Here is a 24949-nt window from a genome sequence, read left to right on the forward strand (position 1 = left end):
ACCCTCTAAAGCTAGCACGTCAGTCAGTCAGTCAGTTCAGTCGCTCAGTCGTGTCCGACTCTTTGCGACCCCATGAACCTCAGCACGCCAGGCCTCCCTGTCCATCACCAACTCCTGGAGTCCACCCAAACCCATGTCCATTGAGTCGGTGATGCCATCCAGCCATCTCATCCTCTGTCGTCCTCTCCTCCTCCTGCCCTCAATCCGTCCCAGCATCAGGGTCTTTTCAAATAAGCCAGCTCTTCATATTAGGTGGCCAAAGTATTGGAGTTTCAGCTTCAGCATCAGTCCTCCCAGTGAACACCCAGGACTGATCTCCTTTAGGATGGACTCGTTGGATCTCCTCGCAGTCCAAGGGACTCTCAAGAGTCTTCTCCAACACCACAGTTCAAAAGCATCGATTCTTCTGCACTCAGCTTTCTTTATAGCACGTAGGTCTGGTTTAGTCTCCTGCGGGGTCACTGCTCCTTTCCCTCTAGGTCTTGGCATGCACAAGATTTTTTTGTGCCCTCTAAGAGTGGAGTCTCTTTCCCTCAGTCCCATGGAAGTCCTATAATCAAATCCTGCTAGCCTTCAAGGTCAGATTGCCTGGAGATTCCCAGTTTGAAATCCAGGCTGAAGAGCCTCACGTAGGGTTCAGAACCTTCACAACAGTGGGAGAACTTCTTTGGTATTATTGTTCTCTAGTTTGTGGTTGCCCACCCCTCAGTTATGGGATTTGATTTTATCAGGATTGTGAACCTCCTACCATCTCATTGAGGCTGCTTTTTTGTCTTTGGATGTGGAGTATCCTTTTCTGGTGTGTTCCAGCATTCTCCTGTTGATAATTGTTCAACAGTTAGATGCGATTTTGGTGCTTTCGCAGGAGATGACTGAATGTCCTTCTACTCTGCCATCTTGAACCAGAAGCCCAATGGATAAAATTTAAAAGCACAGCCATGCAAAAAGTTGGGAAAGGTGTGTAGGAGTTGGTAGAAATGTAAAAGAGTAAAAATTAATTGAAACTTTTTTTAGCAATTTCTTATAAATTAAATTAATGTCTATTGTATGATCTAGCCATTCTACTCCCACATATTTAACCAAGAAACAAAAAGTATATGTTCACACAAAGATTGAAATACAAATGCTTCTCACTTATCCAAGTCCTGAGCTCAAGCCAAAACCTAGAGCCATGTAACACAAGAAATTGTGAATGATGACAAGACCAATGTGCGTACCGAAAGAGAAATAGACTGATAGAAACAGGAACAGATGATAGATGGGTAGGAGGATAAAGGAACAGATGAACATATGTGCCAACAAATTGATGGTAAGATAAGTGGTAAAATGAATGGACAGAACAAATGTACAAAAGGATGAAGATGAAGGGATGAATGAAAGATGGATAGAGAAAAAAAGGAGATGGATGGATGAATGAATAAATAGATGCATTGATGGATGGATGACCAAAAGACAAATAGATAAACAGTTCATAAGCACTTCGAGAGCAGATTGTTTCTTATTTATCTTTCTTTCTCCAATGTCCACAAAAGGACTAGGCATAAGGTGTTAGTTGCTCAATTCATATTTTTGAAGGAATAAGTGAAAGATTGAAGTACTGAATTATTGTAGAGTTTTGAACTAAGATTCAGATGACCTACTTTCCATCTCCATTTGTATCCACAAGTTATCTATGTGAACATGAGCAACTTAACATCTTCCATTTGCCCTGCTGTAAAATGGGTAGAGTGGATTAAATGCTTTCTAAGGTCTTTTGAATTGTGGTATTGGAGAAGACTCATGAGAGTCCCTTGGACAGCAAGGAGATCCAAGCAGTCAATCCTAAAGGAAATCAACCCTGAATATTCATTGGAAGGACTGTTGCTGAAGCTGAAGGTTCAATACTTTGGTCACCTGATGGAAAGAGTCAACTCATTGGAAAAGACCCTGATGCTGGGAGAGATTGAAAGCAAAAGGAGAAGGATGAGATAGTTAGATAACATCACCGACTCAATGGACGTGAATTTGAGCAAACTCCAGGAGACAGCAGAAGACAGGGGAGCCTGGCATGGTGCAGTCCATGGAGTCACAGTGAGTCAGACTAGACTTAGCACTTAGCAACTGAACAACTACAAAGGTCTTTTACAAACAGTCTTGTGTTCCCTGATTTGAAGCCATGCAAATCTAAGATAAGGCTATGGCATGGGAGGAGGGGCCACATTAGATCAAATGTGTGTTTACTTACAGCTTGTCCTAATGCAGAGCTGATCCCAGATCTCTGCCAGCAACAGGGGGAGAAGAGTTAACACACTCCAGATGAGATTCTGTTCAAATTGTCTGGCTGAAAGCCTGTGGTGGAAATGAAAGACAGGCTGAGAGGAGAGCCTGAGGGGTAATTAAGAGAGAAACATGAACCTCTCTGAGGCTGTACCCAGCCCTGGTTGAAAGAAAGGCGGGAAGGGCCAGGCTACACAAAGCCTCCAAGGGCTCTTGGCTGTTGGCCAAAGGCACCCTTTATCCAGAAGGATGGTTGTTTGTTCTCAGAGCACGTGGTCTGTCCTCCGAGAGTTGCACCTGGACTCCTAGTGTGCTCTGGAGTAATAATTGTACTGAGAAGGCATCTGTCATTTGTTACAGAACAATATGTGTCAGGCACTGTCTACACATCACCTCATCACTTCTCCCAATAATGCTGGGAGGCAGGAATGATGACCTTCACTACATGGAGGAGAAAAATGTAGCTAGTAAGGGGCTGATTGAGGACTTGAACCCAGGGGGCTTTGGCTACTTGTGGACAGGTGCCCTGGAACTGGTCAGGTAAAAAATCAGAGACTTCGGATTTCATTTCTTTAGGTATAATTGTCATATAACATTATATTGATTAAAGGTGCACAACATAATGATTCAATATTTGCATACATTGCAAAAAAATCTCTATAATAAGTCTTATTAACATCTGCCACCATACATAGTTACAATTTTTTCTTGTGATGGGTATTCAAATATGCCATACACTCTTATTAACTATAGTCACCATTCTGCGGGCTTCCCTGGTAGTTCAGCTGGTAAAGAATCCGCCTGCAATGCAGGAGACCCCGGTTCGATTCCTGGGTTTGGAAGATCCACTGGAGAAGGGATTGGCTACCCACTCCAGTATTCTTAGGCTTCCCTGGTGGCTCAGCTGGTAAGAAATCTGCCTGCAAGGTGGGAGACCTGGGTTGGATCCCTGGGTTGGGAAGATCCCCTGGAGAAGGGAACGGCTACCCACTCCAGTATTCTGGCCTGTCCATGGACTGCATAGTCCATGGGGTCACAAAGAGTCACAACTGAGCGACTTTCAATTTCACTTCACTTTCTTTCACCTTCACTTCACTTTCTTTCACCATTCTGTACATTACATCCCAGGACTTATTTCATAACTGAAAGTTTATACATTTGACCACCTTCAACCATCTTACCCATTCCCCCACCCTCTACCTCTGGCAACCACCAATCTGTTCTCTGTATCTATGAGCTTGGTTTGGGGTTTACTTTTTAGATTCCAAATATAAGTGAGATCATATGGTCTGTCTGAAGACAGAGATCATTTCTCTGTCTGACTTATCTCATTTAGCATAATGTCCTCAAGTGGTAAAGGACCCACCTGCCAATGCAGAAGACGTAAGAGACGTAGGTTCGATCCCTGTGTCGGGAAGATCCCCTGGAGAAGGAGCTGGCCACTCCAGTATTCTGGCCTGGCAAATCCCATGGACAGAGAAGCCTGGCGGGCTGCAGTACATGGGGTTGAAAAAGAGTCATACATGACTAAGCATGCGCATGTGCACACACACACACACAATGCTATCAAGGTCCATCCATGCTGTGGCAAATGGCAAGATTTCATTATTTTCTATGGCTAAATTATATTATATACATAGTGTATATATACACCGCATTTCTTTATCCATTCATCCATCAATGAACACTTAGGTGTTTTCCATATCATGTATAGTGTAAATAATGCTGCAATGCACATGGGGCTGCAGGTACTTTTTTGAGTTAGCTTTTTCATTTCCTTTAATTAAATATATAGAAAATGATGTGCTGGATCAGAGACTTCAGATTTCAAGCCACACCAAGTTGCAGTGACACACGCTTGCGCCTCCTGGCACTTTTGCAGTGTGCTCTCACGCTGGTTCAAGCCCACCAGACTGGGCTGTTACTCCCATCTAGTAAACGGAAACTCCGAGACTCGGACTGACAGGTGAAGTGACCCAGCCATGGTCACACAACTTGTAAATGCTGGAACTGGGATTTCATCCATGGGAATTGGAGTGCCAAGTCAGGACTCTTAACTGCTGGATTATTCTTTTCCCATGTGATAGTCATAGTGGACATCTGTGCATTTTGCATAAATATCCATTCTTCTTCTCTCTAGGGACCTCATCTGCATCTTTTGGGGGATCACACCCACCACAGCCCACCATCACCATCTCAGTCCAAGTGATTTGGGTGAAATTGATATTCCCTGAGGGGTGGAGGATGAATGCAAGATGAAAGAGACCCCAAGTTCTGAACTGGCAGAAGAGCAACTGTGGTTCATCCTAGGCTCTGCTGAGCTGTGGGGTGCAGGCCCCCACACTCTGCAGCCACCTGTACCCTTGAGAAATAAATACAGCCTTCAGAAAGTAAGAGGCTTTAGCCATGACTAATCCCAGGGCACAGGTGGAATAGGAACTCAGAGGTGCCCTGAGATGTGAAGTGTTTGGGAACAAAAATGTCACCACATACACAGAGCAGGGAGGGAGGGAGGAGATAGCCCAATGCATATACAGTATAATTAGGCTTCAGAACAGGAATAAAAGCTGAATGTGCAGATCGGGGCCAATGCTACCTTCTATGTGTGGACTTTGTTCTATTGCCCTCTAGTGATCACACAGGGACCAGCTGGCCAGTTTTAATGGAATTAAAATGCTAGCAGAAAGGTAAAGCTGTTCTCCAAGGAAGGGAGAACACAGAGCTTGGAGTATCTGCGAGAAACCAGATCCCGTACCCTCCACTCTTCAGTCACTGGCCTCATTAAGGCCCTCCTTCATCTCTCCCTTGCACTTCTGCAACAGCCTCCTCATGGGTACTTATAAAACAGTAAAATAACCTACCAAAGGCTGACTCTGCAGCCACTGTGCCAAATCCTTATACATGATGTCTCACTGAACTCTTACAACCATCTTTGCAATTATGAAGTATCCCATTTACAGATGAGTCAGCTGAGGTTTGTGAAGTAAGGAAACTTACCCTGAAGTCACATGACTAACTGTAAGTAGTAAAAAGGAGTGACCACTGATGGGGATAAGCTTTTTAAGAGAGAGAGTGATAAAATGTCCTAAAACTGATTGTGGTAATGGTTGTACAAGTCTGTGAATATGTGAACATCCAATGAATTGTGTAGCATATACGTTAATTTCCTATCACCATTGTGACAAGCCACCACAATCAGGTGGCTTTAAACGACACCAGTGTATTATTAGATAGTCTGGAGGTCAAAAGCTAAGATCAAGGTGTTAGCAGGACTGTGTTCCTTCGAAGCCCAGGGAGGACTCTGTTTCCTTGCTCTTTCTAGCTTCTGGAGTCCGACAGCATTCCCTGGCTCTTGACCCCTTACTGCATCTTCCAAGTCACTTAAACTCCTAGTTCCACATCACATTTCCTTTTTCTCTCTCTCACCTTCTTGCTTTCCCCTTCTGAGGACCCTACTGGACCCACCCGAATAATATAGGATAATCTCTCTATCACCAAATCATTAGTTTAATCATGTATTCAAAGTCAATATACCAGGCAGGGTAACATATTCACAAGTCCCAGGGATTTGAATGCAGACTTCTTTGGGGGTCGTTGTGTAGCCTCACATGGTATATGCTTAATAAAGCTGCGATTTTTCACAAGAAGGCATATAAATGCTGAGAAGGACACGGTCTAGGAAGATCAGATCTGGGGAAAGTTCTTCTGTGAAACCACTCACACTGCACTGTCACCAATCTCCACACCAGGCTGTGGGTGCCTGGGGGCAGAGACTGGCTGATCTTCACATCTGTACCCTCAGCGCGCAGCCCAGGCCTGGCACAGGGTTGGGTACTCAGTGAATGGATCTTTTTGCCTTTTGTGTGTCATTTCAGTTCACTAAGCCAAACCTTCTCTTCTCTGGTCTCAGCATCATGACAACTTTGCACAAAGCTCCAGACGGACCCCGATGTGGATGAATGAGTCTTCGAAGGCTCCCAAGCCTTCACGGTGTGGCTGTGAAGGTACACCTAGCCTGCGCTGACCCTCAACCACTGGGACTGTGGGCCCCCACGCAGGGCATAGTGCAGTGGAAAACAGAAACTTCAAACTAGCGTGCCGACCCCATGACCCTGGGCGAGTTCCCTCACCTCCCTGCACCTCGGTTTTCACCTGAAAAATAGAGGTCCAAGCTACAGCTGTCTGACAGTCCCTTCTCTCTTGTACCAGGCTCAGCACTCAGAGGAAGCTCCGACGTTTGGTCAACCCAACAAAGATTCCTTTCTACCCAGAGAACAAGGGGGCCTCCCTCTGCTCCGTGTTGATCACAGCACCTCAGCCACCACTGCGGAGACACAATGCATCAGAAATGTCCAATAAATCTTCACAGGCCTGGTCATCGTCCACCAGGACTCCATGGTGTGATCTCATTTCAGAGAGAAACCTTCCTCCAAGTTGACTTTAATCCCCACTCTAAGTACAGTGATGACCAGGGACAAATCGGCCTGTGCCCCGCCCAGATCTTCTTTGGTCCTCCAGTATGTGCTGAGATGTTCTGACACATTCTATGCTGTACCCACACCACTGCCTGTCCTGTATCCCAGTAACTCTCTCAAGAAGGGAACGGGAAACAAGCGAGTTTAGCAACTTGTTCCTGGCAAACCCAAGGTGGCTCCAGAGGCAACACCTCCCAAGGATAACTGAAGGCCGAAAGAGGGATTTGGTGACATTTCAGCCAGGTAGATTCTACCTGGTGACTTTGTTGCTATGACACTGCCGGTCAGGTGGGCATTTTTCACACTCTGCCTGCTTTTCCCACAGGGTGAAAGACTGAAGTGATGGATGCTGTTAAGTTCAATAGCTTACAGCTCCATATGAGCAAAAATTTAAACATATGAACTTACTAAATTTGTAATCATTGAATATTTTTCAAGTTAGTGTCCTTAAATGCTAACAATGGGTCTTATACCCATAAATGATTACTAAAAAATAAGCTTTAAATATTCTTTTGTCCAATTCCCATATATTTTTGTAGGCTACTCTATCATATTAACAACTCTTTAATCCTCCCTTTTCTTTACAATGTGATTAGCCCAGGGGACAATGAAAACCTCATAAAGTAAGAGGTTTCAGTGAAGTGATAGTCACTCAGTCGTGTCCGACTCTTTGCATCCTGATGGACTGTAGCCCCCCAGGCTCCTCTGTCCATGGAATTCTCCAGTCAAGAATACTGGAGTGGGTTGCCATTCCGTTCTCCAAGGGATCTTCCCGATCCAGGAGTTGAACTTAGGTCTCCTTCATTGCAGGTGGATTCTTTCCTGTCTGAGCCACCAGAGAGCCTCAAGAGGTTTATATAGCAGCTACACAGAAATAATAGTTGCTATTTATTGAATATCCACAATGTGCCAGGTCCTTTACATGTTTGCCAACTCAGCCATCACAAGTTGCACTATTAATTATGTACTTTTTAAAGATAAGAAAAATAATGATGGTGAAGCAATTTGACCAAATTCTTCCAGAACCAGGATTTCAACCCAGGGCGATAAGACTGCCCTACTCACCAGGCCACTCTGCCAACCAGTCCAAACCGATGTTATCCACCCTCCCTCCCTTTTCTTCCCAAGCCCATCTCACATTCCACCAACCCACCCTACATCCCAGGACCCTCCACCACCTCCAACCCACAGCACCCCATCTCCCACATCCTCTGCCCAATATTCACACCCTCCATAGTGAAGACTTGCACGGTGTCCACTCCCTCCCCACCCAATCCCTTCCAGAAACCTCAGCTAACAGAGCTTTACCCTGCCCTGCTCTTCCCTCACTGTCACACACGCAGTCCTCACTTCTGCTCCACTTGTTCACAGGCACACACATCCATCATGAGCCCCAACGGATGCCGCAGGAAAGCAGATCTAACATTTCTCCTCTGGACCTCCCGCCAGGCCCAGGCTGTGATGGATAAGCCTCCTCCCTGCCCAGCACCTACTCCTGGAATGATGAGCTGGCTTGTGCAGCGCCGGCATTTAGAGCCGAGAAAGCTGACAGACTGATGGCCTCTCTCTGCCGGCCAGGTGGCCCGTGTTCTCGTTAGAAGCTGCTCCACCTCACAGGGCAGGGCTGTGTGAAGCACCCCCATGGGCCAGGTGCTGCGCTAGGCGCTTCACAAACCCTTTACCTCCTCTCCTTCTCCCAACAATCCCGGGAGAAGAGGACTGGTGGTCCCCGCTTCACGGATGAGGGGCGTGGCTCAGATCAATCCCTGCTGGAGCCGGGATTCAAACCTCCTTCTGCTCAGGTGTGAAGTCACCTGATTTGCAGAGCGGCAGTCGGGGAGGAAAGGAGGTGCTGTGTTATCTACACGCGGGACTTCTGAGGGTGCGCTGCAGCTCCACGGGTACACCCTCCACGCCTTCAGAGACAGGCTTACCTCTTACTTCCATCTGCGTGCTTTTCTCCTTCCAATGAAGGCAGACATCTCATGGTCCCTTTTGTGACTAGAACTCTTCGAGAGTAGAAAACAAACATTTTTTAATAGAAAAGATCTGATGGGCTACCCCATTTAGTCACTCTAAACTGAGCCCTCTCATGCACCACACCGCAAACAGCTCAGCTTATTGCTTGCACACAAACGCGCATGCACATACACATACACACACACACACACACACTCCCATGGAGACTCCAGAATTGGCCAGTCCCTGATTCCTCTTCTGTACTCCTTAGTCCAGTCCTCTAATGCAGAGACTCCAACCTGCTTTTGGCCAGTCCTGCTCCTTGGAACTAAATGCTTCTGGCTTGTTGGATGTTCACTGCGTCAGGCCAGGATGCTCTTCTGCAGCCTCCTGTTCACCCACTCGAGGCTCCCTGCCAGGACCTCTGCTGCACAACCCTAATGCCTCACAGGTTAGGGTGAGGGAGACAACCCACAAGGCACACACATACATCTCACAATTTAATATTTGGTGTGATAAGCAAGTCCATCCTTCCATAATGTAAAGCTACAAAGATACTTTGGGAATCGGCAAAAGATTAGGAACAAAAACAACAGAAAAAGATCAGGTCACATGAGACCACTCTGTTCTTTGGATGACACTCTAATCGTAACTACTTCTCAGCCCTGTCTGCAATGCCAGTCAACACAGCTGCATGGCATCAGCAGAGCCAGCCTCGGGTTTTCGAAGCCAACTCCAGTCTGGCCCCTTGCTGATGTCATCATCCTCCCAACTCACTGGTATTTAAAGGAGAAACTAACTGAAGGCTATGCCTGGATTGATCAATGAATAAATGGCCAGACATGACTGGAAAAACTAGAGAACTAGCCAAACCATAGAATTCTGTGTCTGAGTCACTGGCAGAGCCCCAAGTTCGAAACCCTCTTTCTTAGATGGTCTCTAGGGCTGGACAGCAAGCCCGGGTGTAGCCAAAGAAAGAAGGTGATGGAGAATGACCCTGATAGTCAGACGAAGAGGCCACAGGCTGGGCCTTCTTCTTGGATGTGTGTTTTAATTTTCCCATTGCTACAGTTGCTCTTTTGGTTAAAAGTAATGAATCTCTTGTTTAAGTAGTAAGTGTGAAGTTTGCTACATTTGCTTTTCACACATCTAGAGGAGAAAATAAAAGAATCCAAACTGATAAGAAAGGCATGTTAATAGGACAGATAACATCTGGAACAAACCCTTTGCATTTGGTCACAGTTCCAAGGGGATAGACCCAGAAATGGAGCCACAGGCAGCTATTCGAATGATGGATACTTGCAAATACTTCCAAGTCTATTCTCACTGGCATTTCACAGAAACCTTGAGAACAAAGGCTCTCCAGGCATCTGAGAGCAATATCCTGCCAACACAAAGTGGTAGCAAGCTGGTTTGCAACGTTCTTCAGGGAAGGTGGGAGGAGGCCGATCCCTGAAAGGCCCAAGTCAGTACTCTGAGACTGAACACCTGATTCCATCTCTTGCTAAACTCTGCCAACAGTCAATTTCTCAGAGGCATCTAATGTGTAAGTCTGTAAAATGAGATGGCAAGGCTTGTGGCTACAAGAGTAGCCTGTTGCCACAGAAGGCATATAGACCTTTAGAAAAATCTGGATCTGAACACTGTCATTGAGTAACCTTGAGTTACTCACTCTCCCGGAAGCCATAAAATGATGGTAATAATCCAGTTTGAGAGAAATCTGTTGTGACAACTGGGCAGCAGCTTGTATAAAGTACTTACTACAGTATCAGGCACAGAAGGCAAGCCTAATAAATGAAAATGATCTATTAACAACCAGTAAGCATTATATTTTGCTTACAATATTGCTAACAACTGTATTGAGTACTTTGCTTATAACATGTCATACTTGCTTTGTCTATCCTTCAAAAGATTTTTATGAAGATTAACTAATATATATTTTATATGTCAATGTAAACACAAAAAAAGTCCTGATATACAGCAAAATGTATCACATGTTTTGGTTTTGTCTTCTTTTTTTATGCCAAAGCACTTTTTAAAATTATATTCATATGTAATAGCCTCCTACACGAGCCATTTCTTTTGGAGGTAAGAGGAAACAAAAGTTTTGCTTTCTCTAAGGAATTGGTATGTGTGTTTTTCTTTTTAGTAATAAAATTGCTTACCCCTCTCCTCACTTTGCCAAGGAAGTTCAGAACCAAATGTTTAGTTCAATCATTCAGTTAAGCAAACTTGCTAAGTCTCTTCCATTGGGTCCGACACTTTGCAACTATAGCCCACCAGGCTCCTCTGTCCATGGGATTTTCCCGGCAAGAATACTGGAGTATTAGAAAAGACCCTGATGCTGGGAAAGACTGAAGGCAGGAGGAGAAGGGGACAACAGAGGATGAGATGGTTGGATGGTATCACCAACTCAATGCACATGAGTTTGAGCAGGCTCCAGGAGATGGGACAGGGAAGCCTAGCATGCTGCAGTCCATGAGGTAGTAAAGAGTGGGACAGGACTAAGCTAATGAGCAGCAATGCTGGAGTGGGTTGTCATCCCCTCCTCCAGGGGATCTTCCCAACTCAGCGATCAAGCCCGTGTCTCCTACATTACGGGTAGATTCTCTACCACCATGCCACCTGGGAAGCACTTACTCTTTGCATATTTCTCTTTAATTTCTCTGCTTGCCCCAATTTTGACTTTCTATTCTAATTCATGTTTGTCTTTTCCTAATAGTGTATTTCTTATTTATATTTTACTACTTTCCTCAATGTTTGTCATAAGCCACCACAAATCCCTTATAGAGTGAGGCCAGGTATATGTACAAGTACTAATAACTGTACAATAACATATGAACACTAATACTACATATATACATACTAATAACATACATACAAATAACACACATACATACACGCACTAATAACATACAGATAACTAATGATTTTTCAGGCTAGCTGTAGCCCATGCACTGCGTTGTTGTTGTGCAGTTGCTAAGTCATGTCTGACTCTTTGTGACCCCATGGACTGCATCGCATCAGGCTTCCCTGTCCTTCACCATCTCCCAGAGTTTGCTCAAACTCACATCCATTGGGTCAGTGATGCCTTCCAGCTGTCTGTCATCCCCTCCTCCTCCTGCCCTCAACTTTTCCCAGCATCAGGGACTTTTCCAGTGAGTCAGCTCTTCACATCAGGTGGCCAAAGTATTGGAGCTTCAGCTTCAGCATCCGTCCTTCCAATGAATATTCAGGGTTGATGTCCTTTAGGATGGACTGGTTTGATCTCCTTGCAGTCCAAGGGACTCTCACGTCTTCTCCTGTACCACAATTTGAAAGCATCAGTTCTTCAGCACCCAGACTTCTTTATGGTCCAACTCTCACATTCGTACATGACTAATAGACAAACCATAGCTTTGACCAAACATACCTTTGTTGTGACAGTGACACCTCTGCTTTTTAAAATGCTGTCTAGGTTTATCACAGTTTTCCCTTCACGGAGTGAGCGTCTTTTAATATTGAGGCTGCAGTCACCGTCTGCAGTGATTTTGGAGCCCAAGAAAATAAAAGCTGTCACTCTTTTCACTATTTCCCCACCTGTTTGCCATGCAGTGATGGGGCCGGATGCCATGATCTTCTTTTTTTGAATGTTGAGCTTTAAGCCAGCTTTTTCACTCTCCTCGTTCACCCTCACATTTCTTATATCTCACAGAGATCTTGGTTACAACATGAAAGACAAAATTATATCCTCTTTAAACTTTATTTCTGAGATTTTTTTTTAAAAAATGCAAAACCACAAAACCTCTCTGAGAAACATAATTTTCAAACTCCTAGAATTTAGTCACTTTTATTAAATGCTCTATTCACAAAATGTATATAACATATAAATTCAGACTTTTATGTGCAAACCTTTGTTAATTTTAAATTAAAATTCAATTTTAAGAACTCCACTTTGGTCCCTACCCTTCCCTACCCACGCCACTTAATTCTGATATATTCAAGCAGTAGCAAACCCAACAAAGTTGCTCCTAAGGAAAGGCCAGAGGCACTAATTAAATGATTCTGTCAAAGACCTAGGACAGAATTTCAAAGAGGTCCTCAATGGGCTAATGTTGCAGCCAGCCAATCAGCCCACAGTAACTCTACACCACCATTCTCCAAAGAGAGGCCTCCCTCAGGCTGGGGAAACAGGAAGTCCTTAATTTTCTGCTGCTGAAAAAGATGCTCAGTAAGTTCAAACACTTAAGATGCCTATGAGATTCAAGAGAACAAAACAATCTAAGTATACAAAGTGTTAGGTAGGTGGAATAGGAAAAAGGAGTCCAGAATGGCGGTGGCTAAAAGACAAGGAAAGGAAAAGCCTGGGAAAATAGAACAAAGGGAGGTCTGAGGACCGGAGTAAGGACCTCAGGTAGAACAAACAATTCCTGGCTAGCCCCGATTTACATACGGCAGGCCGAGGGGGAGGGAAAAAAGCATATAAAAAGAGGAGCCAAAGGGCCTGGGTGTCTCTCTCCAACACTCTCTCTCTCTCTTCTCTTTGCATCTTTTGGGTCAGCATGCTCTTATGCCTCGAGGATGTATTTTCCTTTATTTTCTAAATAAAACTAAGCTGTAACACTGACCGAGAGCTGTGACCCGCGGAAGGATTTAACATCCGTCGCTTCAAATTTTTGTTGTGAGGAGACAGGACACTCCCCTGATAAAAGGAAGTTGTCTCTCTGCCAGGGCCTTTTCCCTACGCCAGGTCCTCCCACCAGGAATCATCAGGATACCCAAACGGCTTCACCGTTCCTGCTTTCTGATTGCTGTCATATTTGCTATCTTTACCAGCAAAGAGCAATGACATCAGAAGACTGTGGAGTGCCAACCCGCAAGATGTTCAGGGGGTCGCACTGTGCTTCCCCAGCTTATCTCCTTTAGAAACCAGTGAAGAGAAACCAACAGTTCATTAAGTGTTTGTCTATATTAACTTATTTTCTGCTTACCAACCCTTTAGGATAGGTATTAATACAATCACAACCTCATTTTACGGAGAACACTGAGGTGCAGAGAGGTCACAGGCCAGTAGGTGGCAGAGCAGGGTCTCAATACAGGCCAGGTAACTTACAAGCCTGTGCTGACTCTCCTGGCAAAACAATAATAGCTGCTACTACTTGATGAGAATCCCTTATGAATCAGATGGATTCTACTTTATTGAATGCCAATGACATCCCAGCAAGGCACGGGTTTGTTTGGTTTTTTAATCACAAAAAAGTAAAATTTGTTTTTTCCATGTCCTGTCCTATGAGGTTTTAGATATGCGTTCAGTATTGTAAGCACCACCAAACGGAAAAATAATTCCAACTTGAGAAAGAATTCCCTTTACCCTGTGTGTTCCAATTCCCAACCTAACTCCTGGCAGTCACTGCTCTGGTCTCTGTCTCTACATTTTTTTTCCAGACTGTCCTATAAATGGAATATTCTATCACCTTTTGAGACAGGGCTGTTTCAGTTACAATAACACATCTGAACTGCATTCCTGTTGTTGTGTGCGTTAATAGTTCATTCCTCAGTTGCTCATTAGCACTCCGCAATTTGTTTATCTGTTCACCTACAGACAGACATTTGAGTGGTTTCCATTCTTTTATGAGTTATACTGCTATAAACACATATGCATATGTATACAAATCTTTGTATAAACGTAAATTTTTACTTCTCTGGGATAAAGCCTTAGAAATGGAATTGTTAAGTCATATGGTCAATATATGTTTACTTTGTTTAAGAAACTGCCAATCTGTTTACCAAAGTGGCCTACCAGGATTCTGGTTACTCTGCTTGCTCATTAGCACTTGGTATTGTGTTCTGTTAATTTAGCCACTCTAATGGGTATGCAATAATATTTCATTATGGTTTTAATGATTACTAATGATGTTTTCAGTTGCTTCTTTGCCATCCTTAGATCCAAACATATTCCTTATGGTGAATTCTATTCAAGTCTTCTGCCCGTTTTTTAAATGTTTGGGTAAATGTTGCTTAATTTCGAGAGTTTCTCCTGTATCTTAAATACAAGTGCTTTCTTCTTGTAATGTGCTCCAAAATGGAACCGGCTTTCTACTCTCTTAACAGAGTCCTTCGTAGAGCAAAAGTTGTTACCTTTGACTAGATTCAACAAAACAACTTTTTCTTTATGCATCATGCTTGTGGTGTCAGATCTAAGAAGTACTTGCCTAAGCCAATAGGAAAATTTTTTCTCTTTTGTTTTATTCTAAAAACTTTATAATTTTATGTTTTATACTTAGGTCTATCAACCAATTGGAGTTTTGGCTGGGGCTGGGGGGGGGGGTGGTTATGCAACATGAAGTATAGATAAACATTTACTTTTTTGCATTTGGGTGTTCCAGCACTATTTGTTAAAAATTTCCATCTCACTTTTGCCAAAAATCCGTTGACACTCTTTATGAGGGTATATTTTCTATATTTTATATTGCGTATATATTTCATCTGTCTATATGCATATCCCTTCACTGATCTTATGCTGTCTTACTCACTATAGCTTTAGTGTGTCTTAAAACCAGGTAGTCCTTCAACTCTGTTCTTTCTCAAAATTGTTTTGGCTTACCAGTTCCTTTCCATACAGCATCAGAACACACTATATACAAAGACTCTGTACTAGTCTATTCAGCCTGCTGTAACAGAGTACCACAGACTGGTTGGTTTATAAATTAGAGAAATTTATTTCTTACGGTGGTGGAGGAAGGAAGTTCAAAATCAAGGTACCAGCAGATTTGGTGTCTGATGAGAGTCTGCTTCCTAGTTGATAGACAAACTGTCTTCTTGCTCTGCCTTCATACGGTAAATGGGGCAAGGTTTCTCTCCAGAGTCTCTTTTATAAGAACGGTAATCCTATTCATGACAGCCCTGCCTCATGACCCATTCACCTTCCAAAGGCTCCACCTCCAAATGCCATCACTTTAGGGATCAGGTTTCAGCTTAGGAATTTCGGGGCAGAGGGGAGGAGAACAAAAACATTCAGTCTATCACAGAAGCCTTCTGGGATTTGGATGGGAATTGCATTAAATCTCTAATCTTTAATTGCATTAAATCTCTCTAATTTAGGGAGAATTAACAATACTGAGTCTTCCAATCCATGAATACAATATGTCTCTACATTTATTTAGGTCTTCTTTGATCTCTTCAATTTGTGCCTTGGTAAGGCATAAATATTAATGTCACTACATAAATAGGTTGATTACTTAACTAAGGTCACACCTTGTAGTAGAGTTAGCATTCTGAAAGAAGTTCTATCTGCCTCCAGAGCCATGATTCTTTCCACTGAACCATACAATCTCACAAATAGACATTTTTTTTAACCAAAATTGTACTTCTTTGGCTCATTTTAAAAATACACCATTTTCCCCCGAGATACTATTTCTTTAGCTTTTGATTTTCAATATTTTGATCATGGTTAAGATTAAAGTAGGAAAATACTAATAGTATGCTCTTAAGTAAAAAAAAAAATTCAAAATTGTATCTACTATATGATAAAATACATATATAGAAAGACTATATTAAAATATATTAGAATGTTTAATGATTCTGACTTATGAATCTATAGTTTATTATTAATCTTCTCTTTATATCTATCAGGCTTCCCTCATAGCTCAGTTGGTAAAGAATCCACCAGCAATGCAGGACGCCCTGGGTTGGAAAGATCTGCTGGAGAAGGGATAGGCTACCCACTCCAGTATTCTTGGGCTTCCCTTGTGACTCTGCTGGTAAAGAATCCTCCTGCAATGTGGGAGACCCTGGGTTGGGAAGATGCCCTGGAGAAGGGAAGGGCTACCCACTGCAGTATTCTGGTCTGGAGAATTCTATGGACTGTATAGTCCATGGGGTCACAAACAGTCGAACACGACTGAGCAACTTTCACTTCAGTTTTATATCTATCAGCATATCGAAATATTCTACAAAGAGCAAATATTACTTATGTTACTTAAAGTAACACATGAAGACACGCTTATTGCATAAAATTCACACAAGAGTAAGATATTATACTTACCTTTCATCCTCCATTCTACTTCATTCTTCTTACGTATTGTTTGATATATATTCTTTGAGAACTTTTCCTATATACTTAGTTTTAGTATTATTTGGTCTATATTTGAACACATCATATACACTGATTTGCTATTTGCTCTTCTCATTTATCTGTATGTCTTGCAGACCTTACACTTCAATACATATAACTCTTCCTCATTCTTTTGGTGTCCTCACAGGATGTACTATAACTTATTTACATATTACTGTTCTAATGAGAACTTAGACTATCTCCTATTTATGGTATTCATCAAGGTTGAAATTGATATTCATTTATTCTACTTCTATGAGAATCTTATTTTTGTGTCTTCACCTAGGGAAAAAATAATATACAAAATGGTATTATGCTGAACTATTTAGAAAAAGTAATGCATCCATATTTGATATATTCCTGAAAGGTTGTATGTAAATTAAATTACATTTTACATGTCGTAGGTGAAGTAGATAATTAAAAGAAACTTGCACAAATATGGCATGACCTGGTGCTAAAAGCATACACTGAAATAGACTTTCCACAAGGTGGTTTCTGTGAAGTGAAAGTGTCAGCTGCTCAGTCATGTCTGCTCTTTGTTTGGTCCTCTACAAAATGTGACTACCTCTCAGTCTAGGAGTTCAGTGATTTATCCAAAGGATGATAGCATAATGAAAAAAAACTTCATAAAGGATAAGCATCACTGTATTCTTGATTGTATGCAAAGATGAACAGGTCAGAGAGCAGCAGGAATGCATCCTTGTGTCACATGAACACAGGGTTATATAATGAATCTAGGTGGCTGGACAGTGCTCACCACAATGGTACTCTTAACAGTAGCTAACATGTCACAAAAAGATTAAAGATCCTATGTGCTGCAACTAAGACCCAGTTCAAAAAATAAATATTTTTTATGGAAAAATTTTAATTTACTAAAATGTAAAATATTTTTACAAAGAATTTTCCTTGAGACTTGCCACTTTCTTTTCAAACCTTTTGCTCCCTTGTTACCTGGCAGTGATTGTCATGACATAAACAAACTGTCTTAAGGAGGTAAATTCATTTATGCTAATAGTGGTGAAGTAGCAATGTGCAGAGATTAAAAACATGATATTCAAGAATTCCTGATGGCTGAAGATGAAAGATATGATTCTCACTATGGAAGTGGGGGTTTTAGTTACCTGTCTCTACTTATACAGTGTCAATAAAATGATCTTCTAATATTGAAGCTAGCATCTGCCCATGATTGCTAAAACTGAGGGTCCTCACAGACCAATGAGGGTAGAAAGAGAATTTCCCATGTATCAGGAATAAGGAGAGGGCACAATTTCACCCAGGATGAAATGAAACTATCCAAAAAAGAAAGTACTGGCAGAGTAGCTTACCTGGAAAAAGCAATTGCACCAAACTAACTCATCCATACCCCCAATGCTGACCAAAGCACCTGCACTTCAGGAAACAAAGTACTTCTCCATGGGTCAAACCTGATATGGGCACAGTCAGAAGGGTGAGCACATAGGCCTGAGCTCCGGCTTGACAAGGTAGACAGTGATAAGTGGACTGGAATTCTAAGAAGATAATAAGAGAGCCTGAAGAAAACCAAAGTAAAACAATACCCAAAACTAATTCAAGAAAGCTTTCCTGAAATAAAAAACCATTTCAAGCTACATACTGAAAGAATACATCATATACCGGAAAATCTGAACCCAGAACAACCAATATTAAGGTATGTACTATAGATTACTGGAAAAAGTCTCTGGGCATCTAGGCAAAAAAGCTGGTGTTTCTTGAAGGAAAATAAGTTAAAAATCATCAGTCTTTTTGAAAGCCACACTTTATGCTACATATCTGTAACATAATAAGTAAAACACATAAAAAAGGGGGAAAACATTTAAGATAAACAAAATAGAAAATTCAAGTGAAGGATTTTTATATCCAGCAAACCTAAATTTCAAGTGTAAAGGACACAAATAAACTTTATTAGTAATAAGCAAGAAGTCAGAGAATACTATTTGCATGAGCGCTTCCTAAGGAATATTATCTGGAGTTTAATTTGTGCTTCAATAAGAACAGTAATTAGAATACAGTGAACCATATCAAATATGTTTAAGGACGTAAAATCACAATAATATTTTTTTAAAAACTAACCACATTTTGAGGTAAAGAATAGAAAATTTCTTATTTTGAGAACTGGTAAACAAAGGAAAAAAATCAAACATTTATCTAACCTTTTGAAAAGAAATGAATCACTAAGTAACCATATAAAGGTAAATATTTCTTTACAAAAAAATTCAATAAATAAATTAATAAGAAATAATAGAATTACAATAGCACTATTTTGCAACCACAAATTAATATCCTAGGCAATGAGCACCAACAGCTGCAAGCAACACACACAAAGAAAAAAAGGGACAGTCAGACATTACAAGCCTCTGATGAAAGCATACAACATCTACAGTTTGCCAAGGGCATAAAACTAAATCTGATCAAGCCTCTAGATACAACAGCCAATGTGCAGGAAGTATATAAGAGAGAGGAGCATGCCCAGTTCTATCAAAAGTATGGAATCAGCAAATTTCAGACTTGGAAAATCTCTATGACTCATGGGAATATAATTTTCCATGGGTCATGGGTTTTCAAAGGATAACTTGTAAGGGAAATGAAGTGATAGAGAATCTGTTAATTAAAAGAAGCCAACTTTAAGGACTTCCCTGGCAGCTGAGTGGTTAAGACTCCACACTTACACTGCATGAAATGTGAGTTCGATCCCAGGTCAGGGAACTCAGATTTCACATGCCACACTGCACAACCAAAAAAAAAAAAAAAATTAAAAGGAGTTGATTTTACTATCCTGGGGAAGAGTGCTCTCCTTCAAAGGTTCATTCTAGAGGATCCTGTTCAGTGGAGGGGAACTATCAGTTACGGATCACAATTTTGAGTTCTTCTACCTACAAATTCCCCTTTAGTCCTTACAACAAAAGGACTAAAATACTTCTTTTTTTTTTTTTGAGGAAGCAGAGGCATTTATTCCTTCCTGCCTCCCCTGTGGGAAGCCGGGGTCCACCAGGCCAGCACCCCGGGTGCTCAATGTCTGCCAATATCTGCCTGCAGGTCTTGGCAGTAGCTCTGGGGTAGCCTGTAGTAGACTCGGGTCTTCTCCACGGCCCTGCTGCCAGCAGCACTGCCCACATAGACGCATAGTGGCCCTGGCCAGGGCTGTGTTCCACTGTGACTGTGGCCTGGCGGGAGGCTGCCAGCAGCTGGGCCACAATTCCAGCGGGACTCTGACCCAGAGGCCCAACCTGCAGCTGGAAGGACACGGGTTGCCAGAGGCCCTGGCACAGCTCCAGCATATCTGTGAGCAGCTGTTCCCTGTAGCCACTGCCCAGCACTTCCTCGGGCCAGCCTGGTGCCCCTGCCACATGGGGGAACACCTCGTCCACAGTTGCAAGCAGCTCCCTGCCAGTCACATAGCCAGGGACCATGAAACTCCCATGGGAGACTGTGGCCCCAAGCCTCACAGGCCTAGACAGGTGGCCAAGGGCGCATAGGGTGGCCAGCGTGGCCAGGGATGGCTGCAGGGTGGTGGGTTCTGCTGTGTGCACATGGAGGCCCCAGTGTCCAGGGCGCATGGCCAGCTGCTGCAGGCAGGACTCAAGCATCAGGGCATGGCCATCTGGGGCGTGGACGATGGGCACGGGGTCCCCAGCTGCAGGCTCCTGAAGGCCCACATCCAGCAGGATCATGCCTTCTCACTCTGGGAGCCACACTGTTGCTGTACTTCCGTTGCCCTGGATGTCAGGAACCAGCCACTGCACGCTCAGACCCTTGTCTCCAGGGTTTTGGAGAGCAGGGATCAGGCTGCCCCTGGTGTAGTACCTTTGCTTCTGTGAGGTATTCACAGAATTGAGACAGGAGAGGCTCAAAGAAGTCATAGCAGACTTGGTGGGTGGCGGTGTTGTCCCGGATGTAGAGGAGGTCATCCATTGTCATGGGGTCTGAGGTGGACTGCCGCATTGTCAGGCTGTACCTGTCAGATTGGCCCAGCAGCCAGCTGAAGTGGGGCCAGTCGTCCCTGGCCATGACAAGTCACATGGAGAAGGTGACCTTCTGTGGCACTGCTCCCATCAGCTCCTGCATCTTCTCCACCTGCTCCCATCAGCTCCTGCATCTTCTCCACCATGGTCTGGGTGTATATCCCATTTGGGAACAAGGGCAGGGAGATGGTAGTCCAGCCTGGAGACAGGGTTGTCTCAAGATACTTCTCCTGAACTAAGGCCAGGAACTGTGGGGCATTAACCGCTATTGGTTAATGCCCTGGACTAAGGCCAGGAACTGTGGGGCATTAACCTCTATTGACCATGTTGGGACCCCTCAGGATGTCAGCATTGATCTACACAGGCCTTCGAACTTTCCCCTCCTCTGTCAGCCACCGCAGGAGGCCCAGGGTGGAGTCCACAGCCTTGATGCTCTTGAAAACTAGTTTGTTGCCCTTCTTGGAAGAGGCCAGCACAGCCTCCAGCCACCGCTCTCGGGTGTTGTCACTGTAGATGGCTGGGGGTGTGCCATGACGGGGACCCCTGTCTCGCTGACTGTGCTGAGTCCTTCTATTGTGACGTGTGATTCCAGGACCATGACACTGCTGCTGAGGGCAGCCTGCATTTGCTCTTTACTATTGGCAGCGTGGTACGAGGTGACCAGCAGGCCGTCCCTTTGGGTGATCTGACCAAAACTTAGAAGGCAGCCTAGCATGTCTGCATCAGAGCGGCAGATCCCATCCTGTTCATAGCCTGGCAGGACGGTGCACTTCTGCAGTGAGAAGCCCACAGTCATTGCAATGGCAAACGCTAGAACCGTACTGACACCGCCAACAATGGCCCACTTCCAGCACCCCTTCTTGTTGGCCATGGCGACCCTTTGAGGGGAACACCCCTCATAGGGCAGAGTCTCCTGAGGCTCTGAGAGCTGGGATCCAGAGCAACTAAGATACATTTTAACCCCATTTCACAGATAGAGATATGGAAGATAAGAGAGACTAACCAAAGTGTAAAATCTCTTAAGTAGAAGAGCAAAAATGTATAATGAGGTTTGACCTGAAAACCATTTATCTTATCTTTGCATCAACGTAGGCTTCCCAGGTGGTTCAAGTGGTAAAGAATCTGCCTGCCAATGCAGGAGACACAGCTTCCATCCCTGGGTCAAGAATATCCCCTGGAGTAGGAAATGGCAACCCACTCCAGTATACTTGCCTGGGAAATTCCGTGGACAGAGGAGACTGGTGGGCTACAGGTTTGCCGTGAGGTGGCAAACAAGTCAGACATGACTTAGCAACTAAACAGCAACAACAGTGCTAATAAAAAAGAAAAGAAATCACATTCGCAGTAATGTCAAGAAGATTAAATGCTCAGGACTAAATTTAACAAAAAAGGGCATAAGACCCATATACTGTATTTAAGTCAAATCATTATGTTGGACACCTTAAACTTGTACAATGCTGTATATCACGTATATCTCAATGAAGCTGGAAGAAAAAACTATAAAATATTGCTAAGAGAAATTAAAGAAGATTAAAAGGGGAGACATTTCATACTCATGGATTAGAAGACTTACTCTTCTTAAATGGCAATTCTTCCCCAAATTGATCAACAGATTCAGTGCAAGCGAACCAAAATCCCAGCTGCCTTTTTTGTAGAAATTGATAATCTGATCCTAAAACTCATATAAAAATTCAAAAGACCCAGAACAGAACTGCTTCAAACAATTTTGAAAAAAAACAAAGTTGGACTTACAGTTATCAATTTCAAAATAAATTCTAAACCTACAGAAATCAAGACAGTGTACTGGCATAAATATAGATATATTGGACTTCCCTGGTGGTTCAGTGGCTAACAATCTGCCTGTCAATGCAGGGGACACGGCTTTAATACCTGGTCCAGGAAGATTCCACATATTAAGCCCGTGAGTCACAACTTCTGAAGTCCTCACCCTAGAGCCCCATGTTCCACAACAAGAAAAGCCACTGCAATGAGAAGCCCACACCCCACAACTAGAGAGTAGCCCCGCTCGCCACAGCTATAGAAAACTGGTGTGTAGCAAGAAAGACCTGGAACAGCCAAATAAAATTTTTTTAATGGATATATAAATCAATGGAACAGAACTGAGAGTCCAAAACTCTTAACATTTATAGTCAGTTGATTTTCAAAAAAGGTGCCAGAATAATTAATAATAACTAATAATTAATTAATAATAATTCTAATAAGAATATTAGTTTCAACAAATGCTGCTGGAACAATTGAATATTAACAAGTGAAAAAGATGAATTTAGATCCTCACTTCACACCATTTATTAAAAAATAGCTCAAAATGAATTAAAGATCTAAATGTAAGAGCTAAAACTTCTAAAATTTTTAGAAGAAACCAGGAGAAAACCCTCATGATCTTGGGTTAGTCAAAAAGTCCTTAGATATCACACAAAAGCAACAGTCCATTAAAGAAAAATTTGATAAACTGCTTAAACTGGAATCCTTGTTCACTGTTGGTGGGGATGTAAAATGATATAGCCATTATGGAAAACACTGTAGCAGTTCCTCAAAAAATAAAAAATAGTGTACTGCATGACACAGCAATTCCACTTCTGGGTATACATCCAGAAAAACTGAAAGTAGGGTCCCCAAAAGATATTTGTACACCACGTTCATAGCAGCACAAACTCAGGTGTCCATCAGTGAGTGAACAGATAAGAAAATGTAGTATATACATGCAATGAAATATTATTTCTGAAAGGAAGGACCCCAGGAGCTGCTGAGCTATGGTCCTGGCTCAATCTCCCATGAGATTACAGTAAAGATGCCAGGCAGGCTACGGTCCTCTGAAGAGTTTACAGGATGGGAGGATCCCCTTCCAACAGGGCCCCTTCACAGCTGGATTCCACAGAGCAAACAACCCAAGACAGAGCGGTTGAAGCTATACTGTGACCCAGTCTTGGAAGTCATATACCATCACTTCTGGCATATTCTATTCATCAGCAGCAAGTCAGGTAATACAACCTACCCTTAAGGGTAGGGGAATAAGACTCTACATTTTGAAGGAGGAAGATTTGTACCAGATTTTAAAACCACCACAGAAGTCAGATTTACTGAGTGAGCACCATTTCTGTAGAGTATGGAGGGGTGATGCAGTAAATGGCAAGGCCTTCTGACCTAGAACAGTCAAAAGTTTAAACAGTATAGAATAAATATACTGATTTTAAAAATCCAACTGATTTTAAAAGTGGAGAATTATCCAGAAGTGCTGAGGGCTGATATGATGTTGATAATGACATTAATCTACTGGAATGATAAGTAAATCTTTGGAAAATGGAAAGCAAATGGTATCAGATTGAAAGAGAACATTCAGTTCAATTCAGTCACTCAGTTGTGTCTGACTCTTTGTGACCCCATGGACTACATGCCAGGCTTCTCTGTCCATCACCAATTCCTGGAGTTTGCTCAAACTCATGTCCATCGAGTCATTGATACCACCCAACCATCTCATCCTCTGTTATCCCCTTCTCCTTTTGCCTCCAATCTCTACCAGCAACAGGTCTTTTCTAATGAGCTGACTCTGCATCAGGTGGCCAAAGTATTGGAGTTTCAGCTTCAGAATCTGTCCTTCCAATGAATATGTAGGACTGATTTCCTTTAGGATGGACTGGTTGGATCTCCTTGCAGTCCAAAGGACTCTCAAGAGTCTTCTCCAACACCACAGATCAAAAGCATCAATTCTTTGGTGCTCAGCTTCCTTTATAGACCAGCTCTCACATCCATACATGACTATTGGGAAGAGAACATTATAACCTGAAATATTCAGAGGAAAAAACTGAAGCAAATGTGGACAGCAACTTGAAGGTTCTCCCACCTCAGAGATGGAGAATACAGGGCAATAGGAATGAGACTTGGCTGAGGCAACTACTAAAATAATCTTCCCCAGATTTTGCAAAGCAACTAGCAGTAGAGACCTCTGCTTCCTGGTAAGGGCAGTGAGTGCAAGTAACTGGGCCACAAGGCATGGCACTGCAGTGCCTATGGTAGTAATGTGGTCGTCCCTGGTCCCAGAAGACTGGACCCTAATATAGACCATCCAGGCCGGCTTCCATAGTGTAGAGGTGATCGTATTTACCTCACTAATACATCCAGCAGCAAATTCAAACTCTCCTGAAATTCCTGGCAACAAGATGAGATACACAGAT

At 43.0% G+C, this 24949-nt stretch overlaps 1 pseudogene; it reads right to left on the reverse strand.

Annotated features, from left to right (window-relative positions):
* Positions 1-19806: 19806 nt before the first annotated feature.
* On the reverse strand, positions 19807-21630 carry LOC133067131 (protein FAM151A-like; annotated as a pseudogene).
* Positions 21631-24949: the final 3319 nt, after the last annotated feature.

This window comes from Dama dama, chromosome 12 (genome assembly GCF_033118175.1).
Source record: "Dama dama isolate Ldn47 chromosome 12, ASM3311817v1, whole genome shotgun sequence".
NCBI classification, from domain to species: Eukaryota; Metazoa; Chordata; class Mammalia; order Artiodactyla; family Cervidae; genus Dama; species Dama dama.